The sequence below is a fragment of the Cyanistes caeruleus genome, chromosome 5 (assembly GCF_971803275.1).
Source record: "Cyanistes caeruleus chromosome 5, bCyaCae1.hap1.1, whole genome shotgun sequence".
NCBI lineage: Eukaryota > Metazoa > Chordata > Aves > Passeriformes > Paridae > Cyanistes > Cyanistes caeruleus.
In genome coordinates this window covers 26,348,233-26,371,695 of record NC_141705.1, presented here as the reverse complement: position 1 = coordinate 26,371,695, position 23,463 = coordinate 26,348,233, and the positions used below count along the sequence as shown (strand labels likewise).

The 23,463-nt window shown below is 40.0% G+C and overlaps 1 long non-coding RNA gene across 2 annotated transcripts; it reads left to right on the top strand.

Annotated features, from left to right (window-relative positions):
- Window positions 1-1,164: 1,164 nt before the first annotated feature.
- Window positions 1,165-17,073, top strand: LOC147652992 (uncharacterized). 2 transcript variants are annotated; one of them, XR_015286921.1, is made up of 3 exons: window positions 1,165-3,357; window positions 4,325-4,457; window positions 16,348-17,073. It is a non-coding gene; the product is annotated as an uncharacterized LOC147652992 (long non-coding RNA). The 2 variants fall into 2 exon arrangements; XR_015286922.1 differs by having other exon boundaries at window positions 1,248-3,357; window positions 16,816-17,073.
- Window positions 17,074-23,463: the final 6,390 nt, after the last annotated feature.

Here is a 23,463-nt window from a genome sequence, read left to right as displayed (position 1 = left end):
CCGTGCTTGACAGCAGTGCACACTTCTTGACAGCAGATGTAAAAGGTAAAACAGGTACTATAGCACACTTATGATTACTCAGTGGGAACAACGTTTAGTAGATTAATGAGAATCTGTACTAGGATGAACTTCTTGAAGTTTCAGTGAAACTAAACCAGACAGCTTCACTCTGACACATGCTTGCATGGCAGTGCTCTGTCTCAGTTTACAATATCGAAAAGAAATTAAAACCACAACCACATCTAAATGCTAACCTATTCTGAAACATATTTTTATTAAAAGAAGAGGTACCTTCAGATTGTTCCTTATATCCTGTCTCCTATCACCCTACATGCACAGTTCTCAAGCCCATCCAAACTACTTGCAATGCTTTTTTGACATCTCTGTCCCTACACTGGAGAAATAGATTTTTGAAGGCTGTGAGCTCAACTGTTCTTTTCAGTGTAGGAGGAAACGTCCACCATTATTCTGTTGATGTAAGAAGTTTATCTAATATGCAGATTGTGCTGGATTTTGCAAATGATTGTTCATCATGGAAATAATGATCATGTGGGTAATGAAATCTGTTCAGAGAAGCTTAATGAAGTAAAGAGCTTAAGGCCACTCACTTCTCAGTTAATGAGACCATTACTAAAGACAACATACAAGCTGGTGATGGTGCTGTGCAGGGCCAGGAGTTGGGCTCGGTGACCTTTGAGGGTCCCTTCCAACTCTGTGATTCTGCAAAGCTGGATATTCTTACTGTTGTGCTAGGGGCAGGCAAGCAGAGGAACCAACCTGCTGCACTTGCTCATTCCAGATCACAGAGCTCATTTGTACCTGCCTAAAGTCACATCCACTATATTTACATGTTAGCAACACGGGGGTTTAAAGATAGGCATGAAAACCAGCCGTGGCAGCAGTTTCAGTTCCTACATTTGCAAGCAGCTACTCTCACCTCCAGGGAAGCTGCTGCCACATTTGTTCCTGCTGTCACCTGCAGCTGGGTTTCCACTCTGTACTAAAAACACCTGGGTTTGGGTACATACTTGCAGAAGAGTGATTGGAAAGTTGCATTACTGCAGAATTTTTTTACCCAAACGCTATCTAAGAAAGAAAAAAGATGTAGTTCTATGAGCCTGCAGAGGAAAAAATAGCATTTGTTAAAAATCACGTAGTAGCAACGACCCTTTTGCTTTGTCCTTCAGTATAAAACATTTTCCAAATACACACCTCTCTTTAGAGATTTGCAGAGTACAAGGGAAAGGAAATGCAGCCCAGCAGCTCTCATCATTATATAAGAAATTATTTATTCAGAGTTAAAGTAAGTGCTACATTTTGCTGTGTGGTGAAAGCTAAGCATAGCTAATTTCAGATTTTTATAGCTTTTCAACACGAGCATGATAAGATGCCATATGGCGCTCTTGTAACTGGGCAAAGTATCCAAAATCAGCATGATTCCGTTTCTAAGCCGCTCGGTGAGGCCCACACGTGCAGGACCGGCCATGGCCCGCGGAGCACAGGGCCCTGCCCGGGCCCGCCCCAGCCCAGCCCGCGGCGTTCCGCCCAGGAGCCGCAGGCCGCCCTTGCAGCCGCTGTGTCGGAAGAGCAAATGTCGGAGCGTGGAATTTGACCTAATTCGTGAAACGATCTGCTCTGCCTCTTGCTGCCCTCTGCTGTCACACGGCTCGGGCAGGGCTGCGGAGCGGCAGTAGGGCGGGTCACTGCGGCCACCAAAATCTGCCGAGGGGAAACCCCACAGCTGAGGAGCAGCCACGCCGGCAGGGCAAACCCAGCACGGAGCTTGTAAACCGGATCGCTGTGAAACAACTCTGAAGTTTCTCCTGTGTGGGAATCTACTCACGCTTTGTTGGTGTGGGACAACAGGGTGATGTGGGTCCTGTGTGGTGATCTGGAAAGGGAGAATGCACAGCAGCCCAGGGACCTGTAAGGTCTTGGCCTTCCATATAAAAACCTTGGTTACAGTTGCAATGGTTTCAAATGTTTTAAGCATAGCATATAAGTGAATCCAAGAAGTTCAGTTCACAATATTTTATCTTTAGCAATACTGATCAAAGGCAATCTGATTATTACATTAATTCAGTGCACTAGGTCTCTTGGGTCAGCCACCTCTTTCTAAAAATGCACTCTTTCTGCAGTAACAAACCTCTAGCCAGAGCAGAGTGGAGACTTCAGTGGTATTTCTCAAACACTTTTCCAAATGTGTGAATGTACTGAGAGACTATCTGTTTGAACACCTGTGGACCCGATGTGAGCTCTCCTGTTCCTCTGGCCCTGATGTTGCTTAGGGTCTCATCTCCAGGGTGCACCCCGCAGACACTGAGATGCAGAAGAGACCACCTCTAGCACGCTGTTGGTTCATCCCACCACATTTGCTTCAGGTGCCACTTATTCTTCACACTTCTTTAACAAGGACATGCATGAAGAACTGGGTGACTCCACAACAAGATTTGTCTGTCTTTAAATGCTCCTTTTGATACCTGCTCTGTTACATGGATTACAAAGCACTGCCCTGGAGAAGATACAGGTAGCACTGAAAATCTTGCTGCAATTGCAGCTCTAAATGCAACATTATTTTCATCTGTAACTTGATTGTGTCAAGGTTTTTCTAGATAAAAAAAAAGCATGTTAGTGGTGGATTGCAACTAGAGCTACAGCATGCCCAGACGGACAGTCTCCCTGGCAGACTTCCCATTGCTGTTCCCTTATTATATATCCTACCTTCTTGGTATTTCTAACTGTGAAAATGGCATTAGCAAATAAGTATCTTGCAGCAGCACCTGCAGATCACCACGCACTGTAACACTCTCAAACACAGATTATGAGTCTCTAACTCTTAGGCAGTAATCTAGAAAACTGTCTTCTTTTTTTTCTCAAAACTTGGACTAGGCTCTCATATAATTCTGTAAAATGGTTTAGGGCAAGGAAATATTTATTTTACAACACTGAAGAGTGTTGACAGCTTGTTCTTTGACAGTTGGTTCTCAGGCATTCCTCAGAAAAGGTGGGAGTTTTACAAGGAGGAAAGAATACCTGCAAGAAGGCCACTCCTGTCCTGAAGTGTTAGTTGGATGCCAATAAACTACTCTTTCAGCCCCAGACCTTGGTTTTAAAGGCACTATGAAAAATTGGATGCAGCCCTCAAGGCACTGGAGCCCTCCTGTCAAAATTCCACTCACATTTTTTCCTGCAGATGTCAATTACAGCCATGACAATGGGGGAGAGTGAGATTGGGTGGTGTGGAATATAATTTGTCACCTGGAGTGTGAGCTCAGAGAAGAAAACTTAAAAATTGAAGGTGCTTGTACCAACGTGAAATTCCTGATGAAAGAAGATGGGGAAAACAAAGAGAGGAAGGTAGGTTAAAACTGAAACTCAAGAAGATTGGTGAAGAAGCTTCATGAAAGAGAAAGAAGCATGTGCCCTGAGGGCACACTTGCCTTCGGATCCTGGAAAGCTGCCTCAGTTTCTCCAATATCTCTATTTCTCAAAAATATTTTCATAATTAATAACCCCTATTTATGTATCTGGCAGCAGTGTTCCAGCCCATATATAATTTTTTGCCTGTAATGTAAAAAGGGATTTTCTGAAAACAAAACAAAACAAAACAAAACCAGCTTTGAAATGTTCAAGAAGCACCTCAGAAAACTGAGAAAAATGTCCAGTTTTCACTCAGGACATTGACTAGCATGCAATGAAGGAGGCATATGACATACACTCAGCCACCTTAATCAAAGGCAATATTGAGCCATGGTTTATTGATTCATTTGCTAGCAGTGAATGAGGCAAGGTTGTCAGGGGAAAGGAAAAATTATACCTTATATCATAATGTTTATAATACCTAAGAGAATTTAATTTCTATTACATATTTAATCTGGCATTTCCTCACTTTTGAAGGTAGAATTTTGCAGCCTGAGTTATAATCCTTTCCTGTGTCTCATTTAGTAAGCAATAAATATACAGGAGAAGATTTGAATTTGAGCTCTTGGCATCTTTGGTCTGAAAGGAAAGGAGGTGGATGAGATTTTCTCTAAAGCTTGATATTCTGAAGTCAAAGAAGCACAATAAAACCAGTAAATGTAAATGTAGATAGAGACAGACCCACCTTCAGAGCTTAGACACTTTTTAAAGCCTGAATAATGGTTAGCACAAAGTAGCCCCAGTCTTCAAACAATGCTACAATACAAATACATAATAAATATTTGAATTAAAATACTGTCTTGACATGTTACTTTCCATTAGAGTTTGTTTTATGTGCTGTTTCATTCTTCAGTCTGGGTTTCCTATTGCTTCCGGAGTGTGCTGTTGTGTTTGTTTGTCCCAGGCAAGAGGAACTCTATATGAAAATACACAACAAAAGAATATTGCAAACAGAGTACTGGGCCCAGGCAGAGCCACTGACATTTGCACATGAATCATGGAGCTCACTAGCCAGCCAGCTTTTCCCATCAATGAGGGTAAGTTGCTGTGCAGAATTTACTGTCAACCAGGTCTTCTTGGCATGTGCATCTCTATGAAACACCAATGAGGTTAGCCAAGGTATCTATTTACAGCATTACTAGAAAGGTAATAAAACAAAATAAAGATGACATAGGGAGTAATTTATTTTAACAAGTAAATTTTTTAACACACATGGAAGGGCATTTCAGCTTGAAGTTCTAATATCATGATATTCTGGACTGTTTTATGATCACCATATTCATTCTGTTGCTTAAATGGTTTTGGCTCAGAAAGCAATTTGGTTTTAGTATTGCTATTTATACATATAAGCCTGAAATACATATTTCATGCTAAAAGCAATGAGACTGTGCCTTGGGATTCAAGACTAATATATTTCATATCATGTTGCTAAATTAAAAGGTAAGAAAAGATTTTGGGGTGGAAAGAAATGAGTTATTTTTTTCACATTATGAAACAGATAAAATTCACACCATTTAAGAAGTAAAAGAAATCATCAAGGCAAAACATGAAACTATCTTGCAACATGCTGGGACTTGTCTGGAAGAGTTAGTAAATTACAAATACGAATGGCTTCACTGATTCCATTGTTTGCTTGTTTTTATTGAAATGACAAAAAATGGAAAAGCTGATGCATAAATATATAATCATGTTATGTCACTGCACTGCTGAAAATCTAGTAGGAAAATGGGGGATTTTTCTCAATAAGGAACATAGAAAGGTATTTTTATTTTTTTCCAAACTTCCCCAACTGAAGTGGATTTTATTTTCAGACCATGGACATACGAATATACTTTTCTTAGCCCAGTACTCAGCTAAGAAAATTTGTGCATGGAACTTATGCTCTTTCCTTCAAGCTTTGGTAAACTGGCAATAAAGCTTGAAATGCCTGTTGCAAAAGGTGATGATCACTGGGAGCATCAGTGTTGCCACGTGCAGTGCCTGAGCATGATCTTGGACAGCAAGGAGGGAGTCAAACTCTTGACCATCAATCTACAGCTCTGATGGTGAATGCAAGCCAAGGCTGTAACACACATTTTTTCATGGTGCTGTATCATGCTTCAGACATGCCTCCCCAGGATGCCTCCAGCAGCCAGCACATGCCTGGGAATCACAACTGGGTTGGTGCAGCTCCAAAAGTCCCACGCCTGTGGGAACTTGGCTCAGTGCAAACACAGAGGACATGAGGCAGGCACAATGCTGCCTGGCTACTTCACTTTAAATGCTATTGCATTCTAAAAAAATACTTCTTAAGGCAGTATGTCCTTTCGCATAGGATGCAAAAGTTCTCTTTATGGGCAGATTTCCATTACCACTCTCCTTTTTATTTAAATGCCTCACCACCTCAAATTCTTCTTTGGGGTATGATCCTTTATATGTTTGGTCCCAATTCAGGGATGAACTGTGCATGGTGGAAATTGCTGGAAAACACCCTGAAGCTATTTTTGAGGTATAGCAGTGTAAAACAGAGCCCTCCAGTTCTTCCATTCTCATATACACTTTTTTTCAATTTAATTCCATTTCTCTCCCCTCAGTTGCTGAGTGTCTGATAAAAAAAGAAAAAACAAAACACCAGAACAACTGTTTCTCACCAACTTCCCCAAAGACTTCTCATAGCAAAGCCAAGCTAAGATAACAGGGAGTGCAATGGAACAAATCTAACATCAGTTGTCTTTAATAAAACCTGAAGATTTACACACAATGGGGAAAAAAAAAAAAAAAAAAGAAAAAAAGAGAGAATATAACGCAGTTCTTTAAGTTTTTATCATTAAACTTGTGTGAATGTGTTTCTGTCTAAGAAACAGCATTTTTAGTTGTACTCTGCCAGCTTATTTTGATTTTGCTATGATTGATAAAAAGGAAGCATTCCAGAAATGTTTTTTTTCCTTAACTAGCTATTTGCTTTCTGAGACAGAAAGCAAACCTTTGTTCCACATCTTTTTCTTTGTTTCTCTGTTTACCAGTAAAGCTTATCTTTAATCTTCAACAGCTTTGGCATGATGGGAAGAAGTTACTTTGATGGCATCTTAAAATAAGGCACACCTGTGAAAGCAGATCACTGGCCCAAAATAAGCTTGTTGATCTCACATACATTAAATCTGTGTAAAACTGTAATTCCCCTAGACTCACTCACACCAGTGTTTTAGAGATCAGCACCTGGCCTAAAAGATTTAAGCATTGCATTTTTGGAGCTTGATGTTGATGCTGGCTACAGTTTGGCTTTATTTAATGAAAAAAGATACTGTTTCAACAGCTGGAGAATCAACTCCAGACAAAGCATACACAAACTTGTGATTGCACCACATTATATAGTGGATATCAGCTGCAATGCTGTTCTGGAGGTGAAAATACACTTCATACAGTCTTGGCTCCAAGACACGGCCTTCTACATTATCTCAAAATTGCACAGAGCCTACAAAAATGCCAGCATCCTTCAATGTCACCCAGATGAGCAATTTAAGAGGAAAGCTAATCCTAAAACCACAGCAGAGGAATCGAAGACAGAGAAAGCCAGACAAGGTTCAAGGATGGCTGGAAAACACTTGCCCTGTGGGTGTTATTTAAAACATGGTCCCCTAAGTATTGACTGCCTAATTCCACCACGGGGATCAGATAGGATGAAGAAGTTTTATCAACCAAAAAATTAATTGCTGTCTAATAAGGGAGAGCAGGGTCAATAGCCATTCGTCTTCATTTCCTTTCTGTAGCATTCACAGTCATTAGTTAGCTCTTAAATCTTCTTCCCTTTTCAAATTTGTTTATAGCAGCAGAGAGCCAGTAAAACACCAGGGCAGGCATACTAAAAACAGGCTTGTTAAAAGCACTCTCATGCTAATAACACACATATTTTCAGTCACATATTTGTATTGTCAAGGTCTTAATTCTTGATTATATTTCTTTTGTCTAAAAAACCAGTGAAAATGTTGAAGGTGTATGAAGTCTCACAACATGGTGAAAGACCTGGATTCTGTCCTGGGGTTTATCAAAGCTGAAACCTCACAGAGGGTACTGTTTCTTCTCCTGTATCCATTTCTTTTCTGTGTTTCACTGCTTAACATAAAAGTGGAAGAAACCCTTACTTTGCACTAGGTATGGCAGCATATATGTTTCTGTGCCTGGATACCCCTCCTATTTTCCACAAACAGATTTCTGACAGGTGATCTTGTGACATTTTCTAAGTGGCCGTGGACAGCTGGAAAATACAGCCAAAACCTTACACTACCTCCACTGATCTTCAGCCACAGATGATGTTGCTATCAATCCATCCAATCCACACATGCCCATAAGCTGTCCATACCTAACTCAGAACCAAGTAAGGTTTTTTCTACACACTGTTCAGATGCAGTCAGGAACTGATGGTAGAAAAGAACTACAGGAGGTGATGATGTAGTTTAAATCCTGCTATGAGGACTGTTGTGTGCCTTCAGATGTTCCTGGTGGGACACCTCACACTGCAGCTGGAGGAACATTGCAGAGTAGCACACAAACTGATAGAAGCCAGTGGGGTTGCTCAAAGGCAGTCGTGGGGATACTGAGAGTGTGGGAGATGAGGAGGCAAAGCCAGAACAGAAGTGCAGGACGGTGTTGCCAAGGAAGCAATGCAGGAGGCAGTAGCTGGAGCTGGAAGGAGAGAAAATAGGTGGTAAGGAAGAGGAAGGACAAGACAAGGCAGCAGCAGGAAAGTCAGTCTGTAAAAGCTGTCAGCAACTTCTGTATTGGTTTGATTTTCTGGCCAAAGTCTCTACCAGTCATTCCTACACCTGGCCCTACCCACGGCTGCTAATGTGCAATGATTGAAAAGACATTAATTCTTGATGTCTAAGACACCACTATTAGGGATTCAGCATATGAATGTTGCTATTAAAAACATGCACCATTTTCCCAACATAATCTTCTCTAGGATTGGATTCCAGAGCTGAAATCTCCTTCTGCTGTTGTATAACTTGTCATCTATTCCCAGAAAAAAATAATTTCCTTACATAAGTATTTTGAGACCAAGATAGAAATCTGTTAACTTTTTCTTCAATCCCCCAGTATGAGGAAAACTTTACAGACTGAATCATTCTTGCATTTTTCTTCTAAGAAACTTCAAGTTTGTCAATGTTCATTTTGAAAAGTGTAGACTCCAGAAGAAGTCAAATTTTCTAAACCAGAAGAATCATAAAACCAGATGTGCCCTAAAACACCCTGAGTTTGGTTTAAAAGCCCATTACCCAGCAGAGCCCTAAGCCCTGAGCTTGCAGAAGTATACTGAAGTCTCCCTCTGTTTGTACATGAAGAATGAGCTCCTGGTGGGATTAAAGTCCTTATTTGAAAGGGATGTCTTGACATCTTCATCACATCTATGTTTTGTTTTGCTCTTTCCAATCAAAGATGAGATTCTTATATAAGCAAATTAATGTCAGGAGTGCTTTGGTCTCAAATAAGAAACTAAACCCTGCTGAAACATTCAAAACTTAAATGGAAAGAAAGAATCTGCTAAATCTTCTGGGATAAAAGTACTGGATGCTAGGTTAGTCCAAAGAAAAATCTAAACAGTCTGATTTTTCTATTTTGAGGAAGTGAAGCAGTTTTAATTTTGGTTATCTCTGTATGCTCTTCGAATAGAGAATACAGACTTTCTTTTCAGGTTAGTAATTTGTCCTGGTGCTGCAACAGAATGAGTTTTATCTATCTTGTCTTTGAAAGGATCTAACATTATGCTTTTTTTACTTTCAAAAAATTTTAAAGCTCTAGAATGTTTCAACAAAATACTGTAGTGAGCTTTATATGAGACTTCTCTTCATTCTGTACTTGTACTCATGACACTCATGACCAGCGCTAGAATGAGCTGACAATTTCTTATCTGTATTGTAAAAGTCAACAAAATAGTTCCATGTGCAGGTTACTCTGCTTAGCCCAGCAAGAAACTTTGCAAACTTTACCTATACACAACAATCTCATTACTTACATACATCCCAAGGCTCTCAAGTCTCCTTTGCCCTCAGATTTCTTGTTGTTCCTCCTCCTCTTGTTCTCTGCCTACCTGAGAAATCAATAATCTCTTAGGGCCATACCTGGATAAGCTGAAGGACATACCAGGGTAGGAAGCTTTCTCTTCTCGTCCACAACCCAGGCCCCAGAGTGGCAACAGACTTCATTAAATGGGCCAGATCTGCATATTGAGCCTTCTGTTTCCCTTAAAAGAGCCTCCTCTGACAATGACCTGTCTTTTTCTGTATGGAAGTGGTTTTGGTGAAGGGCATACACCTCCTTAATCTCAGTGACACATCCATGCTGTATGAACCATCATTGCTCTGTCCCACTTGCAGAGCCTCACACCTACTGTGCACCTGGGGACATGGGGCCTGCTGCACTGGGCAGGAGCTCAGGAGGAGCTTCACCAGGAGCAGGGCAGAGCATCCTTGGAGAACGCTGCCCAGGGAAGCTAAGGATTCTCTATTCTTGACAGTCTTTAATGCTCGGCAGACAAACCGATGGCTGACTTGCTTTCAGCAATACATCTGCTGTGAGTATGAGGTTGAACCAGAGAACTCCAGAAGAAGTTCTAACCAGCCATCCTGTGATTCCATAATTCACTGGATAAACTTCAGGAGTCACCTAGGAAAAGCAGTGCTCATGAGAAACCATATATTACACCAATATATTATCTTCTCAGATAACTCACAGCTAGGAAAATAAAGACAAGTGACATTTAAGTTTGCAATGAATGAAAAAGAAGTATGGTAATGCTTAACTGCATGAAGTGCATTTCTTCAAACTTCTAAATCAGAACAGCTTTGAGAAAAAACATCAAGTTTATAACTAGATGAAGCACAGAGGCTGTAACCAGAAGAAGATGAAAGAAAGAACCTTTGTTCTCTCTGGTACAGCCCTAAGTGCTGTGCTTTCAATGTTTCTCAATGCTGCTGAGAAACAGTTTGATTTCTCATCAACAGTTTCATAAACCCCTGGGGTAAAATCTCTCAAAATCAGGGTGCATGTTACCTATATAATGTTCAGTTGTAAGAAGCAGTTATGCTCATTATGGGAGCAGATAGCTGAAAGTACCATGGCTTTCCTGCTAACCACCAGCACAGGTCCTTGTCCAGAAAAAGAGCACCTGCAAGACACATGGGTGGAAGGGTTTTACTGGACATTGTTTTGTGATCAGCTGGGTGCCTGTGAGAGAGAGACAAAAAGATCAAAGGAAGAGACAGATGGTGGCGAGGAAAAAGCCAACAACACAGACATAACAGGGGTCGGGAATATGCCTCTGAGAAAACCTAAGACAAAAAGGAAAAAAGAGCTTTTAGAGTGTTTAATGGAAAATAGACTTGAGCTGTAAACACAGGCCATGCCTTTTCTGCAATTCTTGCTGGGTGAAGAAAAAGAGGGCTTTGTACTTTCTTTGCAATTAAATGGGATTGCATCAGAGAAACCTCATTTCAGAGAACATAAATTTCTCCTGGCTGGAACCTCCTATGACCCAGGGGTTTTATTTAAATTTTCACCCAGCTCACACAAGTTTACACACAGACACCTTGGAAAGCAATATTGTTGCTCTATTTACCCCTAAAACACCCAGCTCAGCAGTCAGTCAGTCAGTTACAATTCCAACATGCCCACTGCTGTTACACTGAAAGAGCTGCAGCTCAAGAGGGTTTCAGACAAGCTCATGAAGTGGTCATGTAATGGGACAGGAGTCAATAGTGCAGGGCAGGGTGCTGGTGGGTAGGTTTTCCAGTGCCTTCTTTTGCATCTTGTACTTGCCTTGTTTTTTGTCAAAATGAGTCCTGAGAAAATGCTGGCACTGTCAGATTGGGAAAAGGACTGAGACCACTTGCCCTGATACTGACAGTCTGATTTTTTGAAATGCAAGTGAGAAGGATGTTGTCTTCCCATGCAGGAAATTGACTTAACTGGGGAAAGGGTCTATTTCCTCATTTATATTCCTTCTAATCTACTTAATGTTCATGGAATACTGTTAGTGAGATGAGAATTTGGAGTAATTTGTAGATGGCAAGACATACAATCATAGAATAACTGAATTTTTAAGATTGGAAAAGACATTTAAGATCATTAATTCCAACCGTCAACCCATCACCGCCATTGTGCTTACTATTAAACCTTGCCCTCAAATGCACATCACTTAAATACCTCCAGGGATGATGACTCCACTTCCCTGGACAGCCTGTTCCAATGCTTGACAGTCCTTTCGGTGGAGAATTTTTTCCTAATATCCAGTACAAATCTGGTACAAGGTTTCCTTTCATCCTGTCACTTGTTAACCAGGAGAAGAAATCAAGCCCCACCTGGCTGGAGCCTATTTTCAGGCACTTGTAGAAGGGTCTTCCCTAAGTCTTCTTTTCTCTAGGCTAAACGACTCCTCACATCTTCATTGCCCTTCTCTAGACTCGCTCCAGCACCTCAATGTCTTTCCTGTCATGAGGAGCCCAGAACTGGACATGGGATTTGAGGTGCAGCCTCCTCAGTACCGAGTACAGGGGGACAATCCCTGCCCTGCTCCTGCTGGCCTATTGCTGACACAGGCCAGGTGCCATTGGCCTTCTTGGCCACCTGGGCACTGCTGGCTCATGTTCAGCTGCTGTCACCAGCACCCCCAGATGCTCAGCTGGGCAGCTTTCCAGACAGTCCCCCAAGATTGCAGTGCAGCAGAGGGTGTTATGACCCACGTGCAGGATTCAGCAAATCCTATATACAGACATGTCTTTCATGTACCTACACTGTGCAGAAAAGTGGCATGCTAGTGAGATGAGCAGGTTGTTTTCTTCTTGCAGCTGAACATAACTCATGCTTGCCTTCTTTCCTGCACAGTGTTCAAAACTTGCTCTGAAGACAGCATCCCTCATCGCCATAACAGAGCTTCACAGTGACTTCCTGCACAGAATCCCTTCAAAATGAGAGGACTTGGCCATATCCCTTCCTACTGAAAACTGAGTCCCAGGAAGAGTAAGACCAAACATTATCATGTTGGACAAGATTTCAAATGCCCAAAACCAGACTTTTTGGGGGGTACTACTTTGTGTTTGGAGCATGACTTCTCTGACTTGAGCTGCAGCTGAGAAAGTTCAGCACGCCTACAAGTCCTGCACTAAGAATAAAAGCAATGTAAAGTTATTGACAGCTTCTGAAAAGATTGGCTCGAGTGACTCAGCTATCACCACATGGGAGCTGTTTGACAGAAAAAGGGAGAGTATCCAATTCTCCAGGGTAGAACATCACCCCCTTTCCATATGTTCTCTTGCTAAATTCTGTCTCATTCTCTATACTCTTTCCCATTTCTGGGACCAATAAAATGGGAACAGGTCTTATCATGCCTTTAACCATGTTCATTTCCTGGAACTTTCTGTCCTGATTATAGAATCAGCTTTGTCATGAAAGACAACTGGCATTAACATAAGAAGTACCAAAGTTTTCATCCTTTATATTTTATTCAATTGGCATGTATCCTGTTTCTCAAAAACAGGAACAAATCCCCATATTTGACATTGTCCTGCCACTCACAAGGGCTACCAGGAGGTAGATGGAGCCTTTAAAAGGCACCGCACAGACTTCTGCTGTTTGGCTACTGGCACCTTTGGCTAGGTATCAGGTACCACTATCAGGGAGATGGAACACACACCTTGATGCCTGTGTCATTTCTCCACCAGCCTCTTCTTATTCTCTCAGCCCTGTTAAGTCCTTGTCTTTCCCTTTGGTCAGTCCCATTTCTTCTCATATACATATTGAACCCTTTACAGACCTACAGACCTTCATTCAGTCATACACAGTTTCTCCTATCAGGCTACTGTTCTGAACTTTGATTTGAAATTCATCACTTTTCCTTTAGAAAATATTTAGTCAGCAAAAGACCCTTTTCCATTTGTTTCATCCTTAGCAACATCTGAAAATTTTACAGAAATTTTCCAGTAGAAATCAGAGTAAAGCAGATGCTTACCTTTGAAACTATAAATATTTCACAAAATTTTAGGTGACTGAAAATCAGGAACTGTTTCATGTGAGAAAAGTAGGTCTGTCTCCAAAATGAATAAAAGTTTGTTGTATAAAACCTGACATTATATCTCCAACTTTGTAAACATCCTGTACAGATGATAGTCATGCTAATATAAAGCATTAAAAGATAAACAAAAAAACACAAGACAAAGCATTAAATACTTTATTATAATATTTATCCAAGACTATTAATAATTTGATCTTAACACTGGAACATCAGTTGCCTATAAATATGATTGGCTCCTTTACCTCCTGCCACATGGCCTCAATACCTGTGCTAGACTTGCAAAACTAAAAGGCACCTCTGCAGAATATCCCCCTCCAGTTCAGACAGTTAATTCCAGATACCTTCTGAAAAACACCCAATAGTTTCACTTCTTTGAGTTGCAAAGAAAGAGAGAAAGGAGCAGCAGTCACTTATTTCAACCACCTCATCAAGGATGGCTAATTGATCCCCAGTATTTACAGGGGTGTCTGCCCCTGCTCCCATATAAAAGGGGTCAAGGATTGAGAGGAGCCAGTTTCTACATGTTACAGCCCATGGGGGTTAATGCACTTCTGGGAACAGAGATACTCGGGAGAACTTGTCACGAAGTCTGACTTTGCATGGCCATGTTTCTTGCTGTACACACCATTCCTCTCCCTTCACTCTAGCCTATTGCTTTTATTTTGCTATTATTTCCTATTTTTTTTTTTCAGGCTGAGGAGAAGCTGGGTAAGAGATATTTGTTTTGGAAAAAGAAGAAAGAAAGCTACTCTGGAAATATTGAAAAATGCAATGCATGTTTCAACAAAGAGTCACTTAAAGATAGCTAAAGAACTCCATAGAAGTCTTTTCTCTCTCTCTCTCTCTCTCTCTCTGTTCTGTTTGTTGTTTTTTTGGTGGGTTTTGGTGGGGGTTTTTTGGTTGTTTATAGAAAACAAAGTTGATGGAAACAGTTGGAGACTATAACTTGGAAAAGTGAGAAACTAAGATGAATGAAACTTCCTGTTTTCCTCTCCTGTCCCAACCTGCAGGGGACAAGGTTGGGGGCCAACCTCTTCAACCCCTCTTCAAAACAGGGGTTGGATTCCCAAAGAATTCAGATTTGGGTGATTTTTCTTTAAACAAAAATATCAATTATTCTTTTGTACAGTGTTCAAGGGTCTTTAGCTCAGCTGCAGCTTGTCACACATAAGTAAATGTAGCAGATCCACTACTCAATTCTGATTAGCATAAAAAATTGGTTTTAATAAACCTTAATCTTTAATGCTGATATATACCATTGTTTTCAACTCCATGCCTCACTAGGCTTTTCCTAGCTTAGCATCTTGAAAATAACTTTTGTTATCCTATTCACCAGCACTACAATTCATTGAATGTGAATAAGCAGTTATAAAATTTGGCTTGTAAAAGCTTTAGCTGCAGGTGATAGGACTTCATTCTGCACCATTTCCCCAACTCTTTTCAGTTATCCCTTCGGGTGCACAAGTTGGAACACTTTGAGGCTCATAAAGAAAACAAAGTACTGACGCGACTCAGATCAAGCACTCAAAATTTGGGTTTTATTCTTTTCAGTTTTATAAGGGCTTAATACAGGTGCACCAAAGCTAGGAGCTTCTGTGGGATAAAGTTGCCTTGGCTGTTTTCTCAGCACATTCCACTGCTAAGACATCACTCAACCTCTTCTAAAACAGCCACACAGAAACCTATAAAAATGAGTAGAGGTCTCATTTTTATTCCTAGCAATGCTATTGAGACCTCTGAGATCTTGGCCAAGTGACCCAACTTCTCCACAGACCCACTTCCCACAGCTGAGAAGGGAAAATACTGATTTGGGGCCTGACACTTTGAGATTTCTGCCCTAAAGTTTTAGTTTAGTCATGAACATAGAGCAAGGCCCTACAGTCATTAGGGAAACAATGACAACCACTTCTCTAAGTTCAAAGATTTCAAATAGTTAGTTTCTATGCAGGAATCTGTAACAATATTATAAGGCAGACCCACTATATTATTATTATTTATATGGTTTAATCAATTAATTTAGTCATTTCATTTTTGATGGTTTAATTTTATCAATTTCAATTGACAGCATGAATTTCCAAATGAAGATGGTTCAGGTCTTCTAACATACTCTGTGATGAGATCTATGACTGTTTGGGTTCTTTTCTTATAATATCAATATCAGCTCTACCTCTATTTCTGTAATCCTGGTATTGAACACTCACTGGAACAATTAGTGTGTTTATTATGGATCACCCCAGCCCTATTTTTCAATTGTAAGGCCAAGCATGTGTTCAGAATAAGAAGTCTCTATAAAGGATGGATTTTAAAAGAGAATTAAAATACACTTACCATCATGGAGAAACTACGCCCAGGTACAGTCCTGGGTTTTGTGGGTGTGTGCAATCTCACATTGTTAGGTTCTCACTGGCTCCCTCAGGAAACACCTGGAGCTCAAAAAGTATGCTTTTTATACTTTTTAGTGTACAAGGCCTTTGTTTCAATTACATTGAAGGTTTTAAATAAAGCCCTTAAATCCCACATGTATGTATAAGCTACTCAAACTGCAAAACATGCATTGAGCATATCTGACACAGCAAAGGCATGTAGACCTGTATCTGCAACCTGCAGTAGGAAAGAGATAAAATCAATACAAGCCAAAGAACCGTTCCTTATCTTTTGACAGTATCTTCTAAACAATAAATAGTTGTTTTTCTTTTTTGTTGTCATGGATGTCTCCTACTTCAACTCTGAAGATTCTAAATCCTCATACAAACCTGTACCTGCAACTCTGTTATTTGTGCCCTTGGGTCTTAAAATGTTAACCTGAGGCCCAAAGTCAGGCAAATTTTATCCTTATTTTATTCAGCCATATATTCTGACTAACTGTTTTTACCTCCTTTCTGTAGAATCAAATGAGTATGATATATCACTGAATCCAAGCCATATGGAACCAGAGCAAATTATTTTGGGGCCCATGGCATTCATCAAAGCTGTGTTTGTGGCTGCAGACACTAGCAGAGCTGGACACATGCCATTTGGGCCAATCTTGCTGGCATCAGTGGTCAACAACATGGATCTCACAGTCTTTATCCAGCTGAGAACTTGGCTCTGAGTCATTCCTCTCAAGAAAATAATTTCAGGGCTGTAAAGAATCCCTGCCCTTCCTGCTCTGGTCTGCCTTGTTGCACCCCTGTCCTTCCTTCGTGCATTTGCAAACAAGCAGCAGACACAGATTACAATTGCCCTAAAGTATTTCTGTACCTTCAGGGTAATTTCTTTGACACAGGCCTGAGACAAAGAGGATTAACAATATCATGGAGTACAGCATGCCTCAAAACACTACACAGAGAAAAATGTGCATTTTTATGTTTCAGAAGCACTGGAGCTATGGAGCCCGTCCCCAGCCACATCAGGTGCGCCAGTGTGCTTCCAGCCTTACCCACTGAGTTGCTCCTGCTGCTCCCAGGACCTTCAGGATACTTGAAGCTCTGCACTGGAAGAGAGACTGCTTGAATTGTTCTCTCTGCATTTAATTTTTACAAGAAATTTAGGGTTGGGGCCAATAATATTATTGGAACCAGCTGAAGATTTCACATAAAAATGAAATTAAACTATTATTAGAGTACCATGCACTTGCCCAGTGGTGCCTTTCCATTTTCCTTGAAACAAAAGAAGAAAACGCTGTACTCACATCAGATGGAAAGCTAAACAAGTCTAGCTGTGCAACAAAATGTTGCTTCCAACAAATTGCATGGGGTGTTTTATGTCCTTGTGTAGTGTCCTGAGTGCCTAATCAGTTACACTGAGCACAGTACCATTTGCAGTGTTCCCTGGAAGAGGCCATGGTGCTGTCCTCTGCCTTGTCAATAAGAAATCTTTCCTGAGAGAATGGGAGACTGAGGGGCTCTCCTTTCATCATTGCCAGAGCTAGAGAGGTAACAGACTGGGGCTACACTAAAAGGCTGGTGTGTGTCATATCTGCTGGCTGGGCTGTGACACTTAAAATATCCTGGATTTTGTTCTGATTTAAGTCCACTGGTCTGACTTTGAGGAAGAAAGTTAAAGGGTTTATCAAACAGTGTCTTTCTAAGAATATCACAAATGTCTAAAGAAATAAATTGGGAAGGAGGATTCTGACTCGTTAGGAACTTGCTTTCCAGTTAGGAAATTGCATTTCCAATGAAATCTGCAGAATTCTCATTGTGTTGCCATATGCTTATTTCTCCAAAGCCATCACTTGGGGCACTTGTTTGAGGAAGGGTTCACTTTCAGATGACACATGACAAGGTCAGTTTATGAGGAAGAGCTATATAAAAGTCAAAGGTTTTCAACTATTTCCTCAAATAAAAAAAAAAAAAATAAAAATACACCAGATATATGCCCTTATTTCCACAGGAAGGCTATAGGTTTATAAGCCTAAAGAGAAAATGCAGATACATGGGGAACTGATTGAAATAAACTTCAAATATTCCCATCTGTTTCTCACAGCTGGACCAAAACCACAATGGGAATGGAAAGATACATATCAAAGTCGATAAGCTTCAAATACCTGTACATTTTTTCTAGTTAGGAAAGCAAATTTGTATAATCAAACAAAGTTCTTCCATCATTTCAGGACAGAATTTCTGCAGAGCTTGAGAGACAGCTTGAGGACAGAAAAGTATATAGTCAAAAAACCCCAAACAAAACAATTGATGCTGTTTCATCTCAACTAAGACTCTTTAGTCAGGGACACTACAAATAATTTGCCAAGGAGAATTGAGGAAGGAAAGGTACTTGGGTAAACTTGAGTGCAGTTTGGGCACAAAAAATTAGACTGATATGAATCCCAGTTCAAAATGAACAAGAAACAGTTAAAAATAATTTGCCATACTCTCCTTCAAAGAAAATCCAAATCATAGATTAACATTGATAGAATAAAATGTCCAATGATGACAGAGACTTCATGATGACAGGCATCCTGATAAACAATATGAGGAAGAAGAACAGAGGGATATTTTTAAAATCTATCATCAGTCTGTGCAGGGAGGATTTATTTCCCTCATAAAAACGTGACAAAAATACAAATATGCCTGTAGATTTATGTTACTTAATCTCCTAATCAAGAAAACACTGAGAGCACAATGTTCAAGAATATCAAAGCACAATTTCAGCTGCACACATAGGTGCTGAAAATACAGGGATCATCCCACAGAGCAGCTGTTACATCAGCAGTGTTCACAAAAGTGAGTTCAGGACACACAGGAATTGAGCCTCAAAGCAAAACTCACTGCAATGTAAGTGCTTTCAGCATGTTAATCAAACTGATTACAGTTGTCTTAAGACACATAAAAGGAAAGCTCAAAAATGAGGAAACTAAAGAAGGTCAGAACCAAGAGAAACAATGGTTTGAACTGTCTGTGAAGCCTCAGCGATAGACATGCTCATGTTCAAGAAGTAAGGGCAGAAATAAAGTACATGTGCACCATTAATCTCAGTCCTAATGAAATTATTTGCAGTTCTTGTAATCACCACGGTAAGCAAGCATACAATACACAGTTATACTTTAGATTCAAAACAATTTTTCTGTTTCCAAAACCCATATACATTTATTGGTTATTACACTGGTCTTTGTGCAGAGCAGGGTGGCTGCTCACTAGCAGAAAATGATGAGCCACAGCCCTGCCACAGGATTGTATTCCTGGTGCTTCCATTTTCACTGCCCCAGTGCTGTGGATTCCCACAGACAGGGATGGGGTGCCCTTCCCAGCACAGAGGAGCCCTGCATGGCCCTGGAATGATTTCAGTGACGTGGTCTTTGAAGACTGACAGGTCAACTACACTTCTGAAGATCAGCGACGTGCTCTTCCAGAGGATCTGGACAGTATCTCAGGAGAATGGGTTTCTCCAGGGAAACCATCAAAGTGTGGTTTGATCATGTGATATAAGGACATCCCTGAGGAAAGTGCTTGGCATCTGCTGACAGAAAGGATAAAAGTTCTGGATAAAAAATTAAAAGCTTCCAGAGGTTTTTTTGGAGCTATTTCTCCAAAAATTATTATAAAGCAGAGACAGCTCAAGGCTCAGAATCAAATACCAGATAAGAAGGCTGTGGGGGCTTCAAAATGGGTTCAAACAGCACAATTCATGGAGACTGGCTCATTTTAGAGGCTTCAGGTTCTGTGTGGATGTGTCTGATCACCACATGAAACCTCATTTTGTTCTGTTTTGATTGACACATTCACAAATTTTGTGATGCAAGTCTCATGCAAGGGGTTGAATTGAGCAGGATTAGTACAGTCAATAAAACTTGGTGGTCTCTGTAATGTATTCTGGACCTTTTAGCCAAACCAAGCAAGAGCTGTGTCATCAGAACACTCTCCCTTTTGTTCTCATAGTGACTGCATACAGCTTTACTGGAGATGCATATGAGCCACTGAATTTGTATTAAGCAGACACTTTTCCTAAAGGAATGTGTCTAGGTCCCAGTCAACCCCACCTCCCACTCCCTCAAAAAAACCAAACCCAAACAAACAAAAAACCCAAAACAAATAAACAAAAACAAAGCAACCAAATAAAAACCCCAAAATAAAAATAATTAAAAAAAACCAACCCCCAAAAAAATCAATAAAGAAAAAAAGCTAAAACTAAATAAATAAATAAATAAATAAAACAACCACTGAGCAAAGCACTGAATTAGAAAGAATGGTACTTTCTTAACATGTGGATCTGATGCTTCTTGCCTTTCCTGCTAGGCATCATTTAGCTGAAATTGCCCATGCAAAAAAAGTTCTGCTTACATCATTAGTCACCTCCATCTGCCAGCAAATAAACCCAACTCAGCTGTTTGTTGAGCCAGCAGAAGTATAGCAGGGCTAATGGTTTTATTGTTGAAAGAACACTGACTGTACCTCCTTGTTCAGGCTCTGGTTTGTTTGAATTCAAAAGGACTTATTTGGAGAGGAAGTATCCATTTTGTGCCTGCAGATCAGAATTCAAAGACAAGATCTGACAGGCAGACTTTTTGGGCCAGTGATAAAAGTACTAATCACCTAATTCAGGCACAATCTCATTTGTGTACCTGTCTGACTCCCCCCATGCCTTTTCCCCTGGATTGTTATGAACAAGAGAGTTGCATGAGGCCATAGTGGTTATTTACAGTGGCACAGGTTTTTATTGGTAGTTTTACTTTGGCAATTTTATGCACTGTAATAATGCTAAATAGTCGTATAAGGCTCACAGTTTTATTATTTAAGTTGTATATATTTTCATCTGTAGTTTTGGTAGCATTATACATGAAGAAAATGGGGACAATTTGCTTGTGCAAATGATATTTAAATGATTTAAATTGAAATTATGACTTTTCATTTCATCATTTTCTTTTGCAATTGTATAATTAATAGCTATTACTTTATCAATTGATTTTCTTAAAATTACATCATCATAAAAGAGTTGTAGTAACCTTAGGCTTAAAGCCCAGGAAAATAAATGTAGTAAACTTAGATTAACACGATACTTTAAGTCTGAAATAAGAATCCAGACCCTTAGATTCAGGCCAGTAGTAGTGTTGCATACAAGGATGTATTACAAGTCAATACAAGTCAGTACAAGTCAAAAAGATGGCTCTATGTCTAACAATGGCCAAACAGAAGAGCAATATTATGCTGTTCTCATTTACCTTGCACACCTGAAAAAACTTCAGGTACTTGCTGATTATATCAGAATTTGGAAGCAGAAACATACTGCAATTCTGTTTCTTTGTAATTTATGTAAAGAACTCCTAAGTGAAAGTAAACAAATTTGTTCCTTTCTTTCAAAAGCAAAGTCCCTCAAATATAATTTTAAGACATGAATTATGGTGCAAGGCAATTTTTTCCCTATACTTCTCTTAATTTATATCCCAGTGGCATAAACTTCTTAGAAAGCAAGTAAAATTTTACTAGGTTTCTGTCCATCACATAAAATACCATCTGAAATATTAGTATGTATTATGACCATTATGACATAAATTTTTGAGGCTTTTCAATTGATTCCTAAGATGGCCATTAGATTTGATGACTAAGGTGTGATTTCATTCCATCAGGACCCATGCTCTTCACAGATTTTCTTTGACTCAATGCAGTCATTAGGAAATTGTTTCCACTCTTTCCCAATGTTCCTTAGAAAGAAATATCTTACAGAGGGAACCTCTGTCACCAGCTACATTGTGTACTTAAAACCCATACAGAACCAACTTTGAATAAGGAGAATGACCCTTTGCAATGAGAAACCCAACTGGCCTGCAGGATGCAATCCTGCCACCCAGTCAAGTACTTCTGGCCCCACAACCTGCTTCTTAATTCTGTACAAGGAAAAAAACACCCAAAAAATCCTCCAGAAAAGCTGGGCTTTCCCCATGATTTATTCCACTATTGTTTAAGTCCTTGTCCAGCCGGGAGGAAGCTGGCTGTAATATTTTGAACTCAGTGGGTGTGAGACATGATACACTTCCTCAGACAAGGACCATCAATCATTTCAACTAAGTAGATATTTTTAGGTTATTAAAGACTGAAAGTTAGACTTTCTGAATATTCTATATTCACTGTATCTGGTGAATAGCTGTGCATTTATTACTGCTATAACTGGCATTGAAAACATTTTTGATTTGAAGATATTAAGCTCATCACTTATGATATACAAAGACTTGATAGCATTGACAGAGGATAAAGTGGACTAAATATGTTTCAAAATAACAACTGGTCACCAATCAAAACAAGTTGTTTCAAGTCCAAGATCTGGAGCACAGAATAAGAAACTGTAACACAAATATAATTCTAAACTATGGATAATTGTTTTAAGAAGTTTCAAATCTTAAAAAAAAAAAGCAATTTGATATTGGCTTTGATCTTAAAATGTTTGGTGTCCCTCATTTAAGTGGAAATCCTCATACTTGAAAATGACCAATATTTAACTTTGCTATATTTCCATTTGTTTAATGAATGCAAGATTCTGCTATGCTCTGTTGAATTATACGTGAACATTCCTGTTCCAAGAACTTTATACTAAGAAGGCAGCCCACAAAATACTTGTACACAAATCGTAGTGCTGGAGATAGATCCTTTTATTGCCATTCCAGGTTATTCTTATTTTTTCAGCCTAGTTTCCTAAGGAACCCTGTTCTGTAAACTTGTCTGTCTGTTTCTGTGAGGTAACCCTTCCACCTTATCTTATACCAATAGGTTTGACCTTGTTAGACAGTACAAGAATGGTGTTGTTGGTAGCTGTTGGGAGGTGGAAACCAACCATAGGATGAAATTCCTCTCTGACCTCTCACAGAGAGAAAAATGAATGCTGTAAGGATGACCCCAAACATGACCTGGACCATCCCAAGACAAGAAGATTATTACAACCAGTCTAACCTCTAACATCTTAAGTCTGGGTTTACATTTTATAACATGCTACAGAATCATTCTTACAAATCAGCAGATAAATCATCTCTTTAAATTTCTCACCCTTATGGATTTTCTGATGTCTCTGTTCAGTCAGACTGAATTTTTTTCATGTTGCAGTGTTCCTCAAGTCTTGATCCATAGGAGTGTGCTGGTGCATATTCCTGCCACAGATTTAGCATAATCCAACTGAAATCACGATCAATGAGCAACTCCAGCCCCTCCTTCAGCACTGACCTTGGTGTCTGCAGAGTGCTTCCCTCAGTGCAATTCCTTCAGCACAATAATATTTTCCCCCTTGTTAAATACATTATCCCAGAGGCACTACCAGCACCACTGATGGCCTCAGCCTTGGCCCTGGGAAGCCTGTCTTGGAGCCCTCAGGCATTGCCTGTGTTGGGCATGGGGGAAGTTTCTGGCAGTTTTTTACAGAAGCCCATTTCATCCCAACCCAGCCCCCCCTACTATCAAGACTTTGTCATCCAAATCCAATCCAAATGGACAACATGAGATGGAGACAGAATTGAACTTTACAGAGGCAAAGTCACAAGGGAGAAAGGGATGGCCAGGAGTGTGCCACACCAAGCAAAGGGCATTGGTTGCCACCACACAACA